At 39.1% G+C, this 20,504-nt stretch overlaps 1 long non-coding RNA gene across 3 annotated transcripts in view; it reads left to right on the forward strand.

Moving 5' to 3' along the window:
• LOC110351145 (uncharacterized) overlaps positions 1-19,996 on the forward strand; it is a 28,954-nt gene extending 8,958 nt beyond the window's left edge. For 2 of the 3 annotated variants that reach the window (XR_015439458.1, XR_015439460.1), the window contains one exon: positions 63-19,996. This is a non-coding gene — a long non-coding RNA (uncharacterized LOC110351145). The remainder of the gene's footprint in view (positions 1-62) is intronic. The other variant, XR_002398240.2, reaches the window with a different exon arrangement.
• The last annotated feature ends 508 nt before the right edge of the window (positions 19,997-20,504 follow it).

Consider the following 20,504-nt stretch of genomic DNA (forward strand, 5'->3'; position numbering starts at 1 on the left):
AAGCAGCCTTCTCCTTTTCCTTCAGTCTAACTATGGAATGCATGTTTGTGCTTTTTCCCAAGACAGCAAACATTTTGAACACACAGTGAATGCAAAGGTGAATCAGGGATCAGTTTTTGGCCTTCATTCTGAATGGGTAAGATTCCTGTTGGATCTTTAAAAAAAAAAAAAAAATATATATATATAAGAGGCTATTGGTTTAACTAAAATCAACATTAAAAAGAAGAAAGTGGACAGTGAAGGTGATGGCTTGTTCCGTGTTGATGCATGAGATTCTTCAGAATGAAACACCATTTGAATAATAATTACATTTTTTCATAGCTTCCTTGTTGGCATCTGTGTAAGCTCCATAAAACATGTGTCGTACATCCCTGAGGGAAGTGGATTGTGCTAGGTACTAATAAGGGATTGATTGGCATTCCTGTTAAAGGGGGACACCCTGACTAAATGGGAGAGAGGAACAAAAGGGTTGAGGATGGAAAAATAGATGTGCCTGCCTTTGAGGTCTCAGAAAAGAACTTGTAAATACCAAGATCCCCAAAATGGTGTTACTGATGTATAACAGATGTGAACTAGAGAGCAATAAATCAAAGAGACATTGAATTCATATGGTTTTTATTACAGGGAGTACTTAGAAGTCTTTGCTCAATGTCATCAGCCTGAGGTTATGAGCCTTAGAAAAGGTGTGTAGAGGGCCATGGATCTTACAGCCAGTAGATTTGGGTTTGAATCTCAACCCTCATGCTTGCTCTTCCCTTGCAGCTCATTCCCCCAAGAATCTGTTTCTTTATCTGCATAGAAAAACAACACCCACTCTGCTGTGCTGCTGTGAGACGTGAAAAAACAGTTCAATGTACAAGTGCCCATCAGTCAATAGATGTTAGTGACGTAAATATATTTCCTTTCTTGCCATTCATTCTAATTTTTTTTTTTTTGGTACCAGAGATCGAACTCAGGTCCTTTCGCTTGCGCAGCAGGCGGTGAAACCACTGAGCTAAATCGCTGGCCCTTCATTCTGATTTTAATCCTTGTTTTGGATGCTTACTCTTTGACGTCACTCTTATTTAGCTTTTATGTTTGCTGTTTGTTTGTTTGTTTGTTTTGAGACAGGGTCTTGCTATGTAGTTCAGGCTGGATTTAATTCTTTATATAACCCATGTGATCCTTAAACTCATGGTGATCCTCCTGCCTCAGCCTCCTGTATACTGGGATTACACATGTGTGCTATTTACTCTTATTTAGGTATGGGCCTGCCCTGCTTTTAGACTTACTTTGCCTTGCTGGCTACAGCTGACTCTTGGCTTGGACTTGCTCTTCTTGAAATTCTTTGCCCCAGATTCCAGTTTCTGTTCCTACTGCTTTTCCTAAATTTCTAATTAAATTCAGTCCATAAGAAATTTGAAGGTTGATTATCTGACACTTTGAACCTTTAGGGGCACATTATAATTCAAGTTGTATGTAAAATTAGAGGCCAGTAAATTGCTGATAGTATTTAATAAATTTGGAATTCAACAAATATTTATTGATTCTTATGTTTATGGATTTTAAAAGTTTCAAATTTTTCATTCATTTAAAATACAAGCTAGCTTGGCCAGGGATGTAGCTCAGTGGTACTGCACCTGCCTGGCAAGCTCAAGGTCCTAAGTTTGATCCCCAGTACCACAAAAAACAAACAAACAAAAAAGTTAGCATATATTACAACTTGTTTATAATTCATATTTTATAATGTTAGCCTTTAAACATAATTTTAAGACATTTTAGCATTACTTTCTGTGATGGTCTGAATGTATATTTTCCTTTAAAATTCATGTGTTGACATCCGAATCCCCTGTGTTAGCTCTCTATTACTGTAACAAATACCTGAGATAACTTACAAAGAGAAAGGGTTTATGTTGACTTACAGTATGAGACGCTTCAGTCCATGACCACCTGACCTTGTTGCTTTGAGCCTGTGTGGAGGCAGTGCATCATGGTTCTGGGAGTGAGTCATGTAACAAATCCACCTTATGGCAAAGATGAGGGGAGGGAGAGAGAGAGACCCAATCCTGCAATCCGCTTGGAGAGCATGCCCTCAATGACCTTAGGCCTCTTTTAAGAGGATCCACCCCCCCACCCCCGCTATCAGGATCTTGTGATGGCATGGCAGGTGCGGTGCCACTGAGCTAAATCCCTTTTCTTGGGACCCTACTATCATCTTGAATGGAGATTAACTTCTGACCAGGAAAACTCACTTGTGGAAGAATGGAAAAAGTCTCTTTATAAATGTTATTTGCTTCCTGGTACTTCTCCAAATTCATCTGTTCTCTGTCAACACCCCATCATAGAATACTGAAAAACAACTAGTAAAAATAGAAATGATTTTTAAAATTTTGACATTATTTCTGAAGATTTCTAGAGAGGTCTTTACATCCTTTCTTATGATAACAAATTCTATGGATTGCATTTTATATCAGCTCTTAATTACGCATGTTTTGAGACATAAAAATATAAAGAGTTTTAAGTTAAATTACAGAATAATATTTTTAGAAGTAAATATACATTTGTGGGAAGTATTGTAAATGTTGTATTAGTCAGATTTCTCCAGAAGACAAAATCAACAGGATATTATGTCACTTTCCCATTGTTAGGACAAAATACCCAACACTTGAAATTTAAAGGAGAAGTTTATTTTGGCTCACAGTTTTAGAGATTTTAGTCCATGGTCATCTGGCTGCTCAGGTGACCAGGAAGCAGAGAGGGAGAGGAGGAGCCAGGGACAAGAATACATCCTTCTGGGTCATGCTCCCAATGAGCCACCCCCTCAGACCAGGCTCCTGCACCTAACGTGTTCAGGTATAAGCTTATCAATTGACTAATCCACTGATGAATGTATCTATAGCCCCAATGATCCATTCACTTTCCAATGCCCCACCTCTGAACCTGTGAGACTGTCAGGGGACATTTTAGATGTAAACTGTAACAGATAGGTACACAAATACGTGAGAGGAGATTTCCTGGGAAATTGATTCACACTATTATGGTTCTGTGAGAAGTTGACTACAAACTGGACACCCTGGAATGCTTCTCAGTTTGGGTCCAAAAGCCTAAGAGCTCAGAGATAAGGCTGCTAGTATCTGATGTGAGCCCTGAAGTCCTAAGGTAAGAGAGCCTGGAATTCTGATGTACATAGCAGGAGACAAGTGTGTCCCAGCCCTTGGGATGGGGAGAGGGGGAGGTCAGTTCACCTTTTGTATTTGTTTACTTTGGTTCCCCTATCTGATTGGATGTTGCCCACCATTGATAGATCTTTCCCACCAAATCCACCCAAACTCACCTGTTAACTTCCTCTAGAAGTGCCCTCCTAGATACACCCAAAATGTTTCCTCAGATTCCTAGTACTCCTTAATCTAGTCAAGTTGATAGCTAAAATCAGCTATCACAGAAGGTAAACAAATTACTTTTCTGATAACTTTCAAGGCAGTTATAAGATACATCTCCAGTGATTAAAGAATCATAAGGTTAGGGAAATAGCATTGTCTTTAAAGTGTGTCTTCCAGTTCATTGTGGTGACATGATGTAAAACAATATGAATACAGGGTCGGGGATTTAGCTCAGTGGTTCCAGCACCTGCCTCACAAGCTCAAGGTCCTGAGTTTGATCCCTGGTACCAAAAAACAAACAATATAAATACAGTATCTAGGGCCTGGGGATCCCATTTCTGACCGTTTTGGGAAACTTGACCTCTTTGGAACTTATTTCTCATTTGTTGAAGCAAAGAATTCAGTTAGAAACCTAAACAGAGCAGATACATTAGATCTTTTAAAAACTCAAAAAACCTTCTTTTTGGGGAAAACATTCAGTGAGGCTTACTTACATCCATGACAACTGGAAATGAGAACTACTATAACATTGACTCCGAAACACTTCTAACTACTGAGCTTCAGAAGCAAACCTACTTTGAACTGAAAAGGAAGCAGGACTCCGTGTTTCATCATCAAAAATAATATGCCTTGCCAATTCCTACCAACCAATGAACAAAAGTTTTGTTCTGCTTCTCTTGGGCTGGGAAAAATATGGCGCAGTTGGACTAGAGATACAAAGAGCAAAATTCCCTGCTTTTCCAGCAGCAGAGTGGGCAATGAGTGACACACATCTAAAGGAGGGTATCAAACTGTAACCCACCTGGTGAGGGCACATGGTGCAGTACGAAACGCTCTCTGTCCCTGGAAGGTCAGAGTTAAGAAGTCTCAAGATTTCCTTACTTGGCTGATGAATAGTGGCATCTTCTTCTGCTTCAAAAAAAAAGCTCTTGAAATCATGGAGTCAATTATGCTTTTTAAAAATTAATAAAGCAAGCAAAAGTGGCTTAAAGCATGAAATGGTGAATTTGCTGGCAGTGAGATTACAGATGGGACGTGAGCAGGGCAGTCTGGGCTGCACAGGAAGTAACAACACTTTGAGACCTAGATCTTTGTGCTCTCGAGCTGGGGTCACCTAGCACACAGTACATCCACAGCTTTTCACTCCTGGAATATACTGTGTGCACTCATGTCTCCAAAAGTGAAGGCTTACCGCCTTAATCTTTTAATTAAATTTTTCATTTTGAGATACTTATAATTCACATGCATTTATAAGGAATAATACAGATATTCTGCATGCCCTTCACCCAGATTCTGCGAGTGTTAGCATCTTGCACACTAGAATACATCATACCAGGATACTGACACTGCTGTGGTTAAGACACCAAATGCCCCACAGGGTTTCTTCTGCTGTCACCTTCCCACCCACATCTCCTCAATTCTGGCAACCACTTGTAGTCTCCATTTCTATAATTTAGTCATTTCAAGAATGTACTATAAATGGAATCTTTTAGGGCATCTAACCTTTTGGCATTGGCTTCATTCATCCAGCATTATTCTCTGGAAATTAATTCACACTGTGGTATGTACAAGGTGTGATTTTTAAAAATGCAGTGAATGTTTAAATCTTTTTTTAAAAAATTACTACAGTGAAAGACATATTTGCCATTAATCCTCCTCAAAATATTCTCCTTCTCTTTGAACACACTCATGCCAATGTTTTTGTCACTTTCTTGAGTAGATCTAGAAGTCCTCTTTCATCAGTGTCTTTTGTTGTATCAGTCCTTAACTGATTTAAAATGTTAGGCTTTCATGGTCATTTTGACTTTGGGGAAGAGCCAGAAGTTGCACAGCTCAAGATCCAGTGAAAAAGGACACACCATAATGCTTTTCTGAGCTTACCTTTCTGTTGGATGGAACCTGGCAGCAGCATTCACTATATTTTTTATTGCACTTTGTAAAGACTTGAAGAGGCAATGTATCTTTTACTGTAAGAAATTTTTAAAATTTAAACATTCACCGTATTTTCAACCATATCTTGTATATCAATAGTTTGGGGTTTTCCTCTTTTTATTGCAAATTAGTATTGTATAATATGGATTTACTTTTGTTTGGTTAATCATTCACTTTATTGAAGTACAATTGGGAGTTCCCAGTTTGAAGCTATTGTCAATAAAATGCTGTGAACTTTTATGTACAGCTGTTTGTGTGAATGCAAGTCTTCATTTCCCTGGGATAAATGCTCAGGAGTCCCCAGGAGTGGGTGTGTGTTGGTTGTATATTAAATTTGTTTTTAAAATTGCCACACTGTTTTCCAGAGTGGATGTATCATTTTGTGGTCCCACTGGAGATTTGTGAGTGATCTTGTTTATCTCTACCCTCACTGCTGAGATGTCAGTGTTATTTTAATCATTCTGATAGGTATGCAGTGCTATCTCATTGTGATTTTAATTTGCATTCCCCCAATGACTCATGATGTGGAATATCATTAAGTTGAACATCTTTTTATGTCCTCATTTGCAAACTGTATATCTTTTATGTTGAAATGTTTCTTCATATCTTTTGCCCATTTTTGAATTATACAGCCTTTTTTTCACCATTGAATTCTGAGAATTCTTTATATTTGAGATGCTAGCCTTGTAGGATATATAGTTTGTGGATATTTTCTCTCAGTTTATAGCCTGTCATTTTATCTTACATACTCTGCACCGTAAAGTTCTTTTTTTCTTTTTTGGTACCAAGGATTGAACTCAGGACATTACGCTTGCGAGGCAGGCGCTAGAACCACTGAGCTAAATCCCCAGCTCCAAGTTCTTATTTTTGATGAAGTCAAATTTACCAATTTTTCCTTTTGTGTATTATGATGATGGTGTGAAATCTATGGTTAGCTCTAGGCCCTGAAAATATTTTTCTGTTTAATTTTGCTAAAACATTTATAGGTTTGCATTTTACATTTAAGTCTGCAATCTATCTTGATATCAGGAAGATTAATTCCATTATTTTATTCTTCTTTTATAAAAATGCTGCAGCTACTCTAGTTCCTTTGTCTTTATATATGGATGTTTAGAACAATCTCTGTATTTACAAGATTTCTTGCTGACATTTTGATAAGAATTGTACTAAATCTGTATATCAGATGGAATATTTGGAATATTTCCAATATTGGAAATATTGACATCTTTAATATGGTGAGTCTTCTAATCCATGAATACCCTAAATCTCTCCATTTACTTAGATCTGCTTTGATTTCTCTGATTGCAATTTTATAGCTTTCAGAATATCGATCCTGTGTATGTTTTGCTAGATCTACATCTATTTCATTTTTCAAGTGATTGTGAATGATGTTATATTAGTAATTTTGGTGTTTATATATTCATTACTAGTACATAGAAATCATATTAATTGTTGAAGGTTTAGCATGTATTCTGTGATCCTGCTGAACTCACTTATTCTAGTAAGTTTTAGTGGATTCCTTGGGATTTTTCTGTGTAGACAAGTTTTTGCAAATGGAGTCCCTTCCTCCTCCCCTCATACTTTTTATTTTATTTTCCTACCTTATTGCCTTGGCTAGGAATTCTGACACTGTGTTGAATAGAATAATGATAGCAGACATTCTTGCTTTGTTCTTGATCCTAGGGAGAAAACATTCAGTCTTTCATCGTGAAGTGCACTGTTAGCTGTAGGTGTTTTGTAGCTTTTCTTCATTAAATTCAGGAAGTTCCTCTTTATTTCTATTTTTCTGAGAGTTTCTTTATCATCAATGGTTGTTGATTTTGGTAATACTTTTTCTGCTCCAATTCATACGATCATTTGATTTTTCTTTTTTAGTCTGTCACATAATTGATATTTGAATATTGAGCTAGCCTTCTATTCCTAGAGTAAATTTAATTATGATATATAATTTTTTATGTATGCTAAATTCCATGTGCCATTTTGATATGCATTTTGCACCTTTATTCATGAGGGATGTTGATTTCTTTTTTTGCATTGACTTTGTCAAGACTTGATGTCAGGGTAATCCTAGCTTCATGAAATGAACTGAGTATCATTCCCACTTCTTATATTTTCCAGAAGATATTATAGAATTAAGGGTAATCGTCTAAATTTTTAGTAACATAGTGCAAGGGAAACCTCTGTGACTGGAAATTTTATCATTCAGATTCAAGTATTTTTATTTTACATTATTTTTAATAGCTTTATTTAACCTTATGGGACCCATTCTTTTTATATTAAAAATAATGTAAATGAAAATGTTTGCATAAAAATGTTTTATTGTGTCTCTAGGTCTAGTCTGGCATCTTTAGGATGGCTAGATGGATACCTGGGTATGTGGGTCCTACTGGGCTGCAGTTTCCTTTTACCCTGTGTGTTTGGGCTCAGCTACAGGACTAAGCTTCAGTCTTAGCTTCCCAATGAAATCAGTCTTGCCCAGAAACCTGGCCTGGATGGCCAAAGTTGAGACACTTTTTCCCATTCCCTCCTTCACCTCTGGTCTTTCTCCTTGTCTTCTGTTCCTAGAACTATGCTGCTGCCTCCTGAAGTTTTGAGTCATCCATTGTGTACTTGTGCTGCTGTGACATATTTTTGCTGCTTTCTTCCTGGAAGTGAGCATCTATTTAATTCAATTCTACCACACTACACCTTCATCTGTGGATAACCCCCAAGAGACCAACCCTATCACCTGAGCCAATACCTTTTCTGAAAATCTGCCTTCCTCTTCCTCATTTCCCTTATGGTCCAACATGACTCTGTGGCTCCAACATGTGTAAAAACTGAGGCAACATAAGGTTTGACAGAATAAAAGTCATTTTGTCCCTATTAGTTGCTGTATCGTCAATATGGCCCTTGGTTTATCTCTTTGAATTTTAGTTATCTAAAATTTGTTACTGGATCTTATTCCCTAAGTAGCATAGACAATTTCTTTCATATTTGTCTCAACCTATAATATTTTGAATTTTATAAAGTGTTCATATATTTTCTAAGTTTTGAATGAATGTACAGATAAGACTAAAGGAATGAATAATTGTTCTGGAATAAATTTAGAAAGATTTGGAGGAGTTGTGGCGAAGCAAATCTTAGGGCAAAGTATGGTCATGATGAGGGGGCAGGCAGAGGATTCTGACAACAGAAGGAGAAGGAGTTGAGCACATATGTTCTCCTCCCAACACAGGTGGACACAAATGTACATGCATCTAACAGTTGTGTTCGGTGGGTGCCGGGAGATGTGATCAATAAGAGCAGAAGGCTCATTGTAGGAAGCTGAAGAATATTTTATTCTGGATGACAAAGTATGGGAAGATTGAGGGAAGAGGGGGACATTTCAGGAAGGGATTGTATTAGACTGCTGTGAATGAGTATTATCGGTTGATTGATCATCTTGACAGCAATATACAAGATGTGACCAGAGTGAGAAGACTGTGATAAGTAAGGAAAGACATGAGGACTAATGGTGCATTGTAGCTTAGGTTTGACTTTCCTCCTTTGCTCAAAATATTACCTTTTGGCTCTTTATTTAGGCAAAAGGAACACCCTCTTCTCGTGCTATCTTGGGAAATAAGAAACTTGAACATTTAGTTTTGCAAAAGGAAGTCAGTTTTTAAGAAAGATACTTGACATGTGGTAAATGTTTTTACAAGGCAGAGAGAGAAATAAAAATAGAACATTTGATGAAGAAGGTCCTAAAGTAAGACCATTTCTTATTGTAAGATTCTTTTCTGGAATCATGTAGTTCTGGAAAGATATACTAAGTGGCCACTATTCTTTCCACGCTCAAGAAAGTTCAGGAATGTTTTTACTTACAAAATCATTTAGAAATCCAACAGCAAGTACATGGCTTAAATAATTTTCAGAGTTTATTATTATTATTATTATTATTATTATTTTGCAAGAGTTTGAAATGGAGTCTTCCTCATTTTGTTCCAGGTGGATTGCTGTAAAGTATTCTACTGTTCTTAATACTAAGTGGTGATAAAGAATCACTTGTATTTCCTATCACTTCTTCTGTTAAAAAATAATAAAAGCTCCCTATATTTTTTTAACTTCAAAACATATCTCTATTCTATTGCCTGATGTTTGGAATAACCCTCAATTATCTATTCTCTAATTTATTCTCTAACCTTCAAATAAAATACACAAATTGAGTCCATTTGGCAGATCATCATATGGGATGACAGAAACTGAGGGTCTAAGCTATCCAATGATTCCAAAACCTAATGAATGCCACAGATTTGGTCTCTGTGCTGTCCCTTCAAGGTTTTTGCTCCTTAGAGAGGAGCAGATTCCTCCTGCAAATACTTTGGTCCCTTGAGTTATAGTTTCAGTGATTGTGAATCTGAAGGGCAGACTCTTTAACACAAGTGAATCATGCTTAGACGTGAGATAAAATGTTTTTATATGTTATGAGATAAAAGTTGAATATGTTTTTGTGGATCTCAACATACTGATGAGGTCAGGCTTCTTCCAAAAATCTGAGGGAACCAATGGGCATTTTCTCTGGAAAAATGATCATAGTTGTGATGTCACAGATGAGCCCAAAGTCCCTTTTGTGGAACAGACCATAGCACAAACTTCTGCCTGGGAACTTGGACCATGGCCTTACTTAATCTGTGTCTTTAAGGGCCTGTAACAAAGTTGACGTAAGACACCCTGTCAGTGATAACTGAACAAGGTGATCAGCTATATTAATTGTTCTTTTTTACTTAATATTGAAAAATCCCAGGAATCTTTTCATCCATTTTCCATGTTCATTTATTATTTGTTGTATTTAGATTTTTTTTTTTTTTTTTTTTGGTACTGGGGATCGAACTCAGGTCCTTCCACTTTCAAGGCAGGCAGCAGAACCACTGAGCTAAATCCCCAGCCCTAGATTTTTATTTTAAGGGAGCAAGGATTTTATACTCTGTACTGACTTTTGGTAACTTGGTCCAGGCTGGGTCATCCCAAAGAGGAAAGGTTAGTTCTGTGACGTCCTCTGAATTTCATAGAAAGCAAACTTGTACCCGCAACTGTGGGATCTAACCCCATATCCTTCATTCTCTTCACTGTCACACACTGCAGGCCTTCTTTTCCTGTCAGAGGGCTTATGTGCATGCTAATGTCTCTGCCTGAGATGCATTTCTTACCATGTATAGATCCAGGGAGCCAACACTTGTCATTGCCTTGTAGAGGGGATAAATAGTGGCTAAGATGGAGAATTACAGGCCACAGGTGAGGAAATTAAGGGGGTGCAGGTAGAGAAGGTAGAAAGAGATGCACCTGGGGGGAGAAAGGGAATCAAGACTTCCACCTTTGGAAATGTCTGGTTTGAAATAACCACATGACACCCAAGTGCCTCAAAGGGCATGTCAGGACTGAATGTACAAATGTTCCCATCTTCGATATATTCATGGTATTGGAACCATTAAAAATGACATATCTGCTTAGGAGATTATAAAGAGAAAGTGAAAAAGGACTCAAAGTAGAATCCTGAGATATGCGTGGATTAAGTTCATTAATATTCACTAGACTCCTTTTTGAATCTGTAATAAAGAGAAAAAACTCTTCAAACTCTGAATCATCAAAAGTGACAGATGATATTTACTACATTAAAATATGTTCTTGATTTTGATTTTAAGACATAATTCTTTAAAGCTGCCTTGAGATCCTCTTCACCAAATATCTACTATGGGAAATATTGGCATTTGTTTGTTATCAAAGCAACTAAAGTGACTTGCATGGCCTCTTGGATTCATGGTGCCAGTGAGCAGGCTCCAGGGTGGTGGCAAAAGTTTCTGAGCCAACACACTTTCCTGACACTGACTTGGAACTCTATTCACCTGTGTGGCTGAGAATCTTTGCCACTTGATGCTTGTAGCACTCAGCAGAATTTGGAGTTAAAATTTACTGTGCATTGTAACACATAGAACATTAATTTGGAATAACTGAATATATAAGCAACAACAAAGATCCTCTCCTTGGCCAAACTTTAATCAGGATCCTTTATCTTCTACTAGGCCCACCTCTGTACTTCCTTATAAAATCCAGTTTTGGCAAAGAATCTTAAGTCAGTTTAGCCAGAACCCCGTAGCTTGGATATCTGATCATCCTCCACATCTAATCAGGCTCTTCATCCACCACCATCCTCCTATGACTTAGAGTCATTCATGATCTGAAATGATTGTGGTGTCTCAGCAAATTGACCCATCTCCAGCAAGAATCCTGTTAGGAAAAAAAAAAAGAATCCTGTTAGGTCAGTTTAGCTAGAAGCCCCCTTACTCCTGCTGCTAGTAATTTTCCATCCACTGATCTCCAACCTGCTTCATGGGTATAAATCTCCACTTGTCCATGCTGATTTGGAGTTGGGCCCAATCTCTCTCCCCCACTGCAGTAGCTGACTGCAGTGGTCTCTGTAGCTATGGTAGTGGTCTCTATACTGTACCAATCATGAAAGCCCTGAATAAAACCTGCCATACGTGCTTTGATAAATATGATTACATAATTTCTTGTTTAACATATTGTACATGAACATGTAGTCTTATTTTGTTGACTTTTATAAGTCTAAATAATTCAATCTCTTTCATTATGGCAAAATTTAATAGTAATAGCAATCTGTTCCATTACTGCATGATACACCTTCTAAAACACATTCATAGTGCTGAAAAGAAAAACATTGTCATAGAGAACACAAAAGTAGAGTTGAGATCTCTGCTCTGAAGAGGTCAATGAGTTCACTGAGGATGAAGAAGGGACATTTACCTCTAATCATAATAGCGGAGCATGACTTGATTTATGACAGCAGGGCCTCTATTTACAAAAATATCTCTTTGTTAGAAATTAGCATTACCTCCAAGGGGGTCCTACTGACCCACTAGTGGACCAAACAAGACACTCTTTCCTGTTATAGTAATTCATAGACAGCCCTGAGCTCATTAGCCCAAATTAAAGAGTGGTGCTTTCAACCCCTCAGATCTTGTCACTGTGGTAAATAAACATGGTACGTCAAGGGCATTTCTGGCCTCAAGTAAAACACCTGCAAATTCTTCCTTGTCCTGCACTCCCTCCACCCTTTATACTGCCTGAAGTTTTCCCCCTCAGCTGGTTGCACTACCAGCCATTGTAAAGGTGGCCAGCTAGGCAGGTCCAGTTGCACCTGTAAGAGAGTAACTGCTAGGAAAGCAGGATGGTCATCAAGAAAGAAGTAGAGCTAAACTTTAGGGATCACACATGAAAACCTAGACACGTCTCAGAGACAAGAATCCCAAGAGATGCAGAACACTGGTCCAGGTCCAGCTTGCCCTGAGAAAAGGCAAAGGGAATTCTTTCCCTCTGCCCCTCCTCTTCTTCCCTGAATCTCATAGCTCTGTCTTTACGATCCAGACTCCTAGTGACATATGCAGAGTATTTTACCGAGGCCAGTAGTGAACCAGGAGGAGCAGGATCCTGTCTTACTGGTCTTATTAACCTACCCTCTGATTCTGCCTTGGCTTTTTGCCTTGATTGTGAACTTGACAGATCTTTCTTTGTTTCTTTCTTTCTTCCTTTCTTCCTTTCCTTCTTCCATCTCTTTTTGCATTACTGGTCAGTCAACATTTATTCACCCAAAAAGGATATCATTGTCATTGAATTCAACAGTTGGAATTTATTGTCACTGTGTGGTAGATACTTGGCTTGAATTATGCATACAAAGATATTTTTAAAAGACACAGAATTAGTCCTCAGTTGTACTTAGTGAGTCAGCTGGGAATGGAAATACCATTAGCAACATTATTCCGAATACCATACAGGGATTAGCCTTGGGATAGGCCTCCTTTGTAATTTAAGGACACTGAGCAGAGTGTCTGAGCAGGTGTCTCTGAAATATCTCTGCCTTCAGAGACAGAAATGACTGCAGTGAATGCCCTGAAAGGGCCTCAGATCATAATTGAGGTCCTTCCGTTTGTAACAGATTGCACTCAACTGCATTGAGAACAGCTCCATAGGAAGCTATCACGCACAATCTTCTGCTTTGAGCCGTATTTATTCCTGAGGGATAGTGACTCACCAGCTGCTAAAGATAATGCTACTTTGGATTTTTGTGGCAGGTACCCTAGGTTTCACCTCCTGATGGGGAAACTTCATTTAATTATAACCTAATGATAAACTGTAGCATTTCAGATATTCATGTGCGGCAAATGTGTTTATATTTGTGCTGTCAGTGGAAACTGCTTGAAGGAAATACTTGGTGTTTGCCTAAATAGGGTTTTAGTGCAAAGACTATGAACTTAGCTCAGTCATGGATCATCCTCTACCTCCCCTCAGCCATCCAGACAGCCCCCCCTATCCAGGGGAAAAATGAGTCCACAGAGGACTTTGCAACTACTGTAGGCATTGTAAATTGTGGCGTAAAGTAAAACTCCTTTTTTTCTTTGTATGTATACTTGCTAGCCATAATTGTTTCTCCTAGTTCCTACTAGAGACAGGTAATTAGCCAAGAGAGAAAGAATGCAGAATTGAACCCTATGACATTCATGATCCAGAAACATTTTTGTCTTGAGTATACTAGGCCCTAATGTTATCTTTGGTATCTTTTAATCTATTTATAGTTTCATCTTTCCCTGTAGTTGATCTGTGAGCTCATTGGAAAACCACTCTCAAAACAGATAAAGGAAGAAAATACAACAGAGCCGCACAACTGCTCAGGAATCTCACAGTGGCTACAAAAGGTCAGAGGCCCTGTTCTTCATTTATGAATCTGAACACAGGTCCAAGGACCTCTAAGTGAAGAAAAACAGCAACATAAAACAGAAGGACCACAGGAAGAACTAGTATAATCAACCCCAGGTATAATGGTGTTAACTCAGAAAGCAGACAAGAACTTTACACAATGTTAAACTAATAGTACAATCAGATATTCAAGACAGTATTGTATTTGATTGCCAGGAGGAACTACCTGAGTGTAGGAAAGAGTTCACTTATCGCTTAAAGGCCTTAGCCTTTTGGCTAAGATCAAGTGTAGGAAAGAGTTCACTTGTTTACACCATCTGTGGGCACTTTGAGCTACAAAGGCAGAGGCAACTAGAACCTCAAAGCTTGAATGCCTGGCCTTTTGTGGAGTTTGCTAAAGCCTTGTAAACCAGGCAGAAGAGTTCCTGTTTCATGCAGCTTACCTGGGAACAGGGGAAAGTAGGGTTATAAACAACAACTAGAAAAGAAATACCTAAAAATGACCATTTTTAGGTAGTGACATGTGCTATGGAAAATACAATACGGCCATGGGGTTGAGAGCATTGAGACTCAGACTAGATGATCAGAGAAGGGAGCCTTCAGGTGGGAATGAGAGGCTGAGATTGTGGTCATGATTGGGCAAGGTAAGTTGGAGGACACAACATGGCACAAGAGAGTCCAGAATTGAGTACACAATGCCACACAGGGCAAAGGTGATCCTGGTGAGAATGGCCATGAGCCTGTAGCTGAGCTTTTCAAGGGGCAAAGACATATTCACTCAATACACATTGGTTCAACTCTGCCTTAGGCAGGTATGTCTTACCCCAATTTTTCCAACAAGCTCTCCCATCCCACAGGTTGCTCTCATGGTGTGATTTTTATACTACTCCCAACAAAAAGTAAAACCTGCTTCTCTCCCTCTTTACCTTGGGCTGGGTTCCAGCTATGACAGGGGTAACACCCTGTCTTGTGAACTTAGGGCTCTGGACCCTCACTCCTCAGGGCAGTCTACTCCCCCTGCCTGTGTCCCTGCATCCCCACCAAGACTCCAGACAGTGATGAGCCGACATTGCAGGCACCAGGCAAACTATGGGGTGGAAGATTGGGCAGGTCCTTAAATAAACTTTCAGATTAGTCCTTGTCCTCACTCTGTCTTGGGATTAAAAGTATGCAGAGCACTCCTTTGTTTCCTGAAATGCTCCTTTTTCTGTGGTTTAGATGCTGACCAAACAATGTCAATAATTGCTAAACCTCTGAAACTGGACTTCTCTAATGATGTTTTCCCTCCTAAGATTAACTAAGAGCTTTCACTCAGGTCATTGCCTTTTCAATAAAATATTTTACTGCCCAAGCAACATGTGTCTTTACCTGTTGCCTGGGACACATAGTTTATGTTTTCTAATTCCACAGATTTAATAGAGCTTTTCCAGGCTGCCTGACTTCAAAATCTGATGAGCTTAATATTCTTTTTGCTTTAAGTCTTATCAGGAAATAAACAAAGCAAATACTACCTTGCTAACTGGAAGAGCTTGAAGCTGCACTGTTAATTTTCTAAAAAATACAATCTTTTGGCAAGCTGGAAAGTGTGTGGGGCTATTTGGAAGCTTGGGCCTCAATTTCTCTCTCTTGATCTCACCTGACAGAATGTTCTTGGCTTGCTGAGAATGCTCTCCCTCCCGACCCTCGTCCCTGGAACATATGTCTCCCACTTTGTATACTTTATATATACCACTGCTTGCCAAACAGCCCTGGGCAAGAGGGGACAAACACAGGGTTCTGTGTGCACGAGGAGGCTCCAGGCCAGGTTTCTGGTCTACCCATCCCACTGGCACCTTCTTTGGGCAGCTGCTCTGGGAGCTGACTCAGACTGCCTTTCTGCTCCCAAACTGTTAATGACCCCATGAACCCTGACAGATTAAATCAAATTATACTTGCCCCAGCCCCTGGAGCTAAATGTAATGGCAGTGTGGAGCTGGATTTGCACCACAGACTACAAACCACATAGTTATGTTACCAGAGTACTTATTGAGCTACTGTCTCTGGCCCAAGGTTACACCTACATCCAAGAGGCCCCAGGAGGAGAGTCTAATTCAGAAAATCTTTAACTTATCATTTTGTTTAGACTAAGCTCAGCAGGTTCCAACTGGACTGCTCCCTCCAGGGGGCTGTAAGATATAGGTAATGTATTGTGTCCCAGACCTTCTGAATCACTGTAGCTGACAGGAAATTCCCTCTGAGGCTGGAAGTGTGGTTGGAGCAAGAGAAGGGTGAACAGAAAACTTTACAGGTACTCTTATGTGGGACAAAAACAAGTAAAATGATAGAATGGAACCACAAGGTAGACACATACTGAGAAAAGAGAGTGACATTTTTAAGACCCTGATATTTACATTTTTGGGGCTATTTTGTAGTCTGAGATGTGATCTGTGCTTTGCTTCTTTGTATCCTGTCATTCTTGTAAGGGGAGTAAACTCCAAATTAAAATGTTAGCCTAAAATCTGAAATCTAAAATCCTCCCATTATTCATAAATATTTTTTACAGTGAGAGAGTAAATATTGCTCCTTCCATTGAGTCTGGAGCAATCTTTGGTCCTTCTCCTAGCTTCTAATCTTCCTCTTCTCCTCCTCAGTTGAGACTCTCTAGATTTCTAACATCGATCATTGACTAGGACATCTCTCCCTTTTCCTTGAAAGAATTTGTACTCAATTTTTCTGCTTACAAAAGTAGTTCATACATGTTTGTTGATTTATTAATATGGAAAATATAGATACACTCAAAGTAGAAAATAAAAGCTTGCCATATCCCCACCACCAAGAAATAAACACTGCTCGATGGTGTGTGTGTGTGTGTGTGTGTGTGTGTTTATAAAGCAGCATTATAATGCACAGGTGATGCTTTGTAAGGTAGCTTTTTCCTTTCTGTGTGAAAACCACCATTCTGGGTCACTAAATGTACTGCAAAGTTTGTAGAGTGGGCCAGTGCTATGTGAACCATAATTCTGTAAAGCAATTACTTACTGAAAGACATTGGCATTTCTTCTGAACATTTTGCCATTATAAACAAGAATGAAGAGCCAGGGATTTAGCTTAGTGGTTCTGCCACCTGTCTTGCAAACCCAAAGACCAGAGTTTGATCCCTGTTACCAATATAAATAAATAAATAAATAAGGATGTGATGAGTGTCCTTGTAAATATACCTTGGTGCGCACTCATAATTACTTACACAAGAAACATTCCTAGTAGTCAAATGACTGGGTTATAAGTTATGCAGCAAATGGAATCACTGATGCATCTTTGCTCACTATGCGTTGGGAAAGTTGCACTAATTAAGACCTAACCCATCTCAAAAGTACCTGTTTCCCTGAGCTACTCCCCCACAAAATGTGCAGCTTGTTCATGCTGTTTAATCTTTGTAAGTTGAAAAGGAGGAGAAAGAATCTCATTGTTTAATTGGCAATTTTATGACTCCTCTGGATAATGCATATTTTTAGATGCTCATTTGAATTTCTTATTCTTTTATTTTGCCCATTTTTGTACCGAAGTTGATATTTTTATTTTTTTATTTTGTTGGCATTCTTTGCATATGGAAGATATTAGCGTTACAGAAAAATGAGGGCAGGGATTTAGCTCAGTGGCACTGTGCTTGCATTGCAAGCACAAGGTCCTGAGTTCAATCCCCAGTACCACCCCACCCCCCCCACCCCCGCAAAAAAAGTAGATGATGAGCTCTTCAGGGCCAGGGGTTTAGCTCAGTGGCACTGCACCTGCCTTGCAAGTGCAAGGTACTGAGTTGGATCCCTGGTACAGAAAGAAAGAAAGAAAGAGAGAGAGAGAGAGAGAGGGAGGGAGGGAGGAAAGAGAGAGAAAGAAAGAAAAAGTTAGTGCTTTCTGAGAGATTAATGCACAAAACTGTCTTTGAAAAATTAAATTGGTATGGAGCCCGGATTTAGAAGCAGAATAAGTGAGACGTCTCCTCAGAAGTCAACTTTTTCTAGGCTTTGTAGGTAAATATAAGACAGTTAGGGACCACCATGGTGGGATAGTGGTGAGACAGAAGGCTGGGATGACAGAATAAACCCCTGGGTGCAGTAAACAATTCTCCTTTGTATCGTGGCATGTTTCAACTGACCTGTTTTGAGCCCTTGATAAAACCACAGAAGCAGAATGTTTACAAGAGATGGGAAATGGTTACCAAGGAAAAAAGTCTAAATAAGCCCCTTGACTTCACATGCTCTTTGTCAACTTAAAAATCACCAATTTTGAAGGTCACACAGCTGGGCAATCCATTATTACTTTCCCACTAGCTATGCTGTAGATAACACCTCTGACATGTGGGTTATGATTATAGTTTCCTGTGTTACCTCCATAAGACCAGCCGGCCACTTTTGCTGGCTCTTCCTTTGAGCCTATAGAAACTTGATAGGTGACTAAAATGAGATAAAAGGCTTGACATCTCTGTGTTCATATTGTTTCTGTTCCCTATGCTGTCTTAATGCTTGGGTCAGATTCTACTCAGGTTTGCATGGAGACATGTTGATGGTTTAAAAATGTTTAGTCCAAGACTATAGTTCAGGGTTCACTTAGCCTATTGCACGTTGAGCTTGTATGTGTTTTCTTTCTCTTTCCCCTCTTTTCTTCCTCACCCTTGTGCTTCTTGGAAAGCCATAAAAAACCCAAGTGCCTTCCAAGACTATAGTTCAGTGTTCACTTAGCCTATTGTACATTGGAGCTTGTATGTGTTGTCTTTCTCTTTCCCCTCTTTTCTTCCTCACCCTTGTGCTTCTTGGAAAGCCAAGAAAACCCAAGTACCTGAAGGCCTTTTGCCCTATCATGGGGTCCAGACCTACAAGGCAGGGATGTTTTGTGCAGCTACAGAGAAATTCAACAGCCTCTAAGACAAATTGACCATGTCCACAAGATGCTCCAAGTCCTTCCCAAGAAAAAAGTCGCTGGAATTGTGCACCTGGTCAACAGAAATTACTGGTGGTTAGCTCACCCTAGGAAACTAATAAAAACCTGCTTCTCTCTTTTCTGTAAGCTGCAACTTGGTCACTCTCTTGTCCAAGTGGCTGATTTCTTTCAGCTGAGGCCCCAGTACACCGGAAGTCCTCCCATCCCATAAAGCTTTGCCTATTTAGAAGAGTGGGTACTTGCAACATTTGACCCAGTATTGTTTCTAGCATTTCTGGGTTGAAAGATTTCTTCATAGGGTATTAGATACACCAATTCTGTAGTGGATGATAGTAGATGAAGGTGAAGTAAACGTAAAACACTAAAGGTGTGCTGAAGAGTAATGGATACTCTGAATTAGAACAATTTTTAATCACCCCGCCTCTGAGGAGAAAGACTGATACATGGAATTAAACTGTGTAAAATAAAGTGAAAAATATGGGAACTCAAAAAGGAAGAAATTTGAAGAGAAAGCAAAGCAAAGCATAGAGCACAAAATCTATGTGAAGATCAAAGAAAGATTTTTATTTTGTAAGAATAGCTTGAAAGTAGTCATGGTGTTATCTGTTCCTGACAGTAGAGTTTGGCAGTAGCTGAAAATGTGCAGAGACAGCTTGGCCAGCAAGCAGCAGGTTTGTTCAAATTGAAACCCATGTCATGAGAGCTTCCAGTTAGATGGACTCATCAGGCCTGAGGAGGGCTGCCTATATCCTGGGGAACTTAGAAAGTGCTTCGGCTGTTTTTGGTGACCTAGCCACCTCTGAGCTCCATATCACAGCCTTTAAAAGGAAAAGGAAAAACAAGTTTTGGGAAAATTAGCAGGATGATCCGAAGACATCTCAATGGGTGAGGGGTGTTTATTCACTCCCATCCATAACTCCACTGAAAGTAAAAACAAAAGCCCTCACATTAGGTTGGAAAGACATCAAAAATGAAATGAAGCAAAGACTCACAAAGGAGCTGGTGAAACCCCAAAATTCACGAAGTCTGTCTGTTAAGATTAAAGAAGTAAAAAATGGTACAATCTGCCAAGTTGCCTTTTGTTTTCTATTTTTCCCTGAATACAGTGCTTGAAAACATTGCAGTCACATACAATGAATGATGGGGTCAAATAAAAGGTCAAGCCCTTTATTTGAAAGGAGAAAAAATGGCAGGATGGGGTAGAAAATTAGGTGAAGGAATAAATGCACCATTAGACCCCAGGCCCCCTGTTTCTGACCCACTGTTCTTTCCTCTGTGTCTAGCGTCTTCCACTTATGTGGAATATTCTTTATTGGTGGAATTGGCTTACTATCTACTGTATTTGTAATTGTTTTCTATTTCCTGCCCTTGTTCTTTTCATCTTCCACTCTTCTACTTTTTCTGGTTGATTTGAGAATAGTATGAAATTCCATTTTCTCTTCTAAACATATCAATTATACTCCTCCACATTTTTAAGTGGTTGCCTTAAAGTTTAGAATATATATTTACCACAAATTCAAATCCACTTACAAATAGTAATTCACCAGTTTCACAGGCATTGCAGATACCTCACAA

This window comes from Heterocephalus glaber, unplaced genomic scaffold (genome assembly GCF_053883595.1).
Source record: "Heterocephalus glaber isolate CG9 unplaced genomic scaffold, H.glaber_assembly_v1.0 deba00001472, whole genome shotgun sequence".
Lineage (NCBI taxonomy): Eukaryota > Metazoa > Chordata > Mammalia > Rodentia > Bathyergidae > Heterocephalus > Heterocephalus glaber.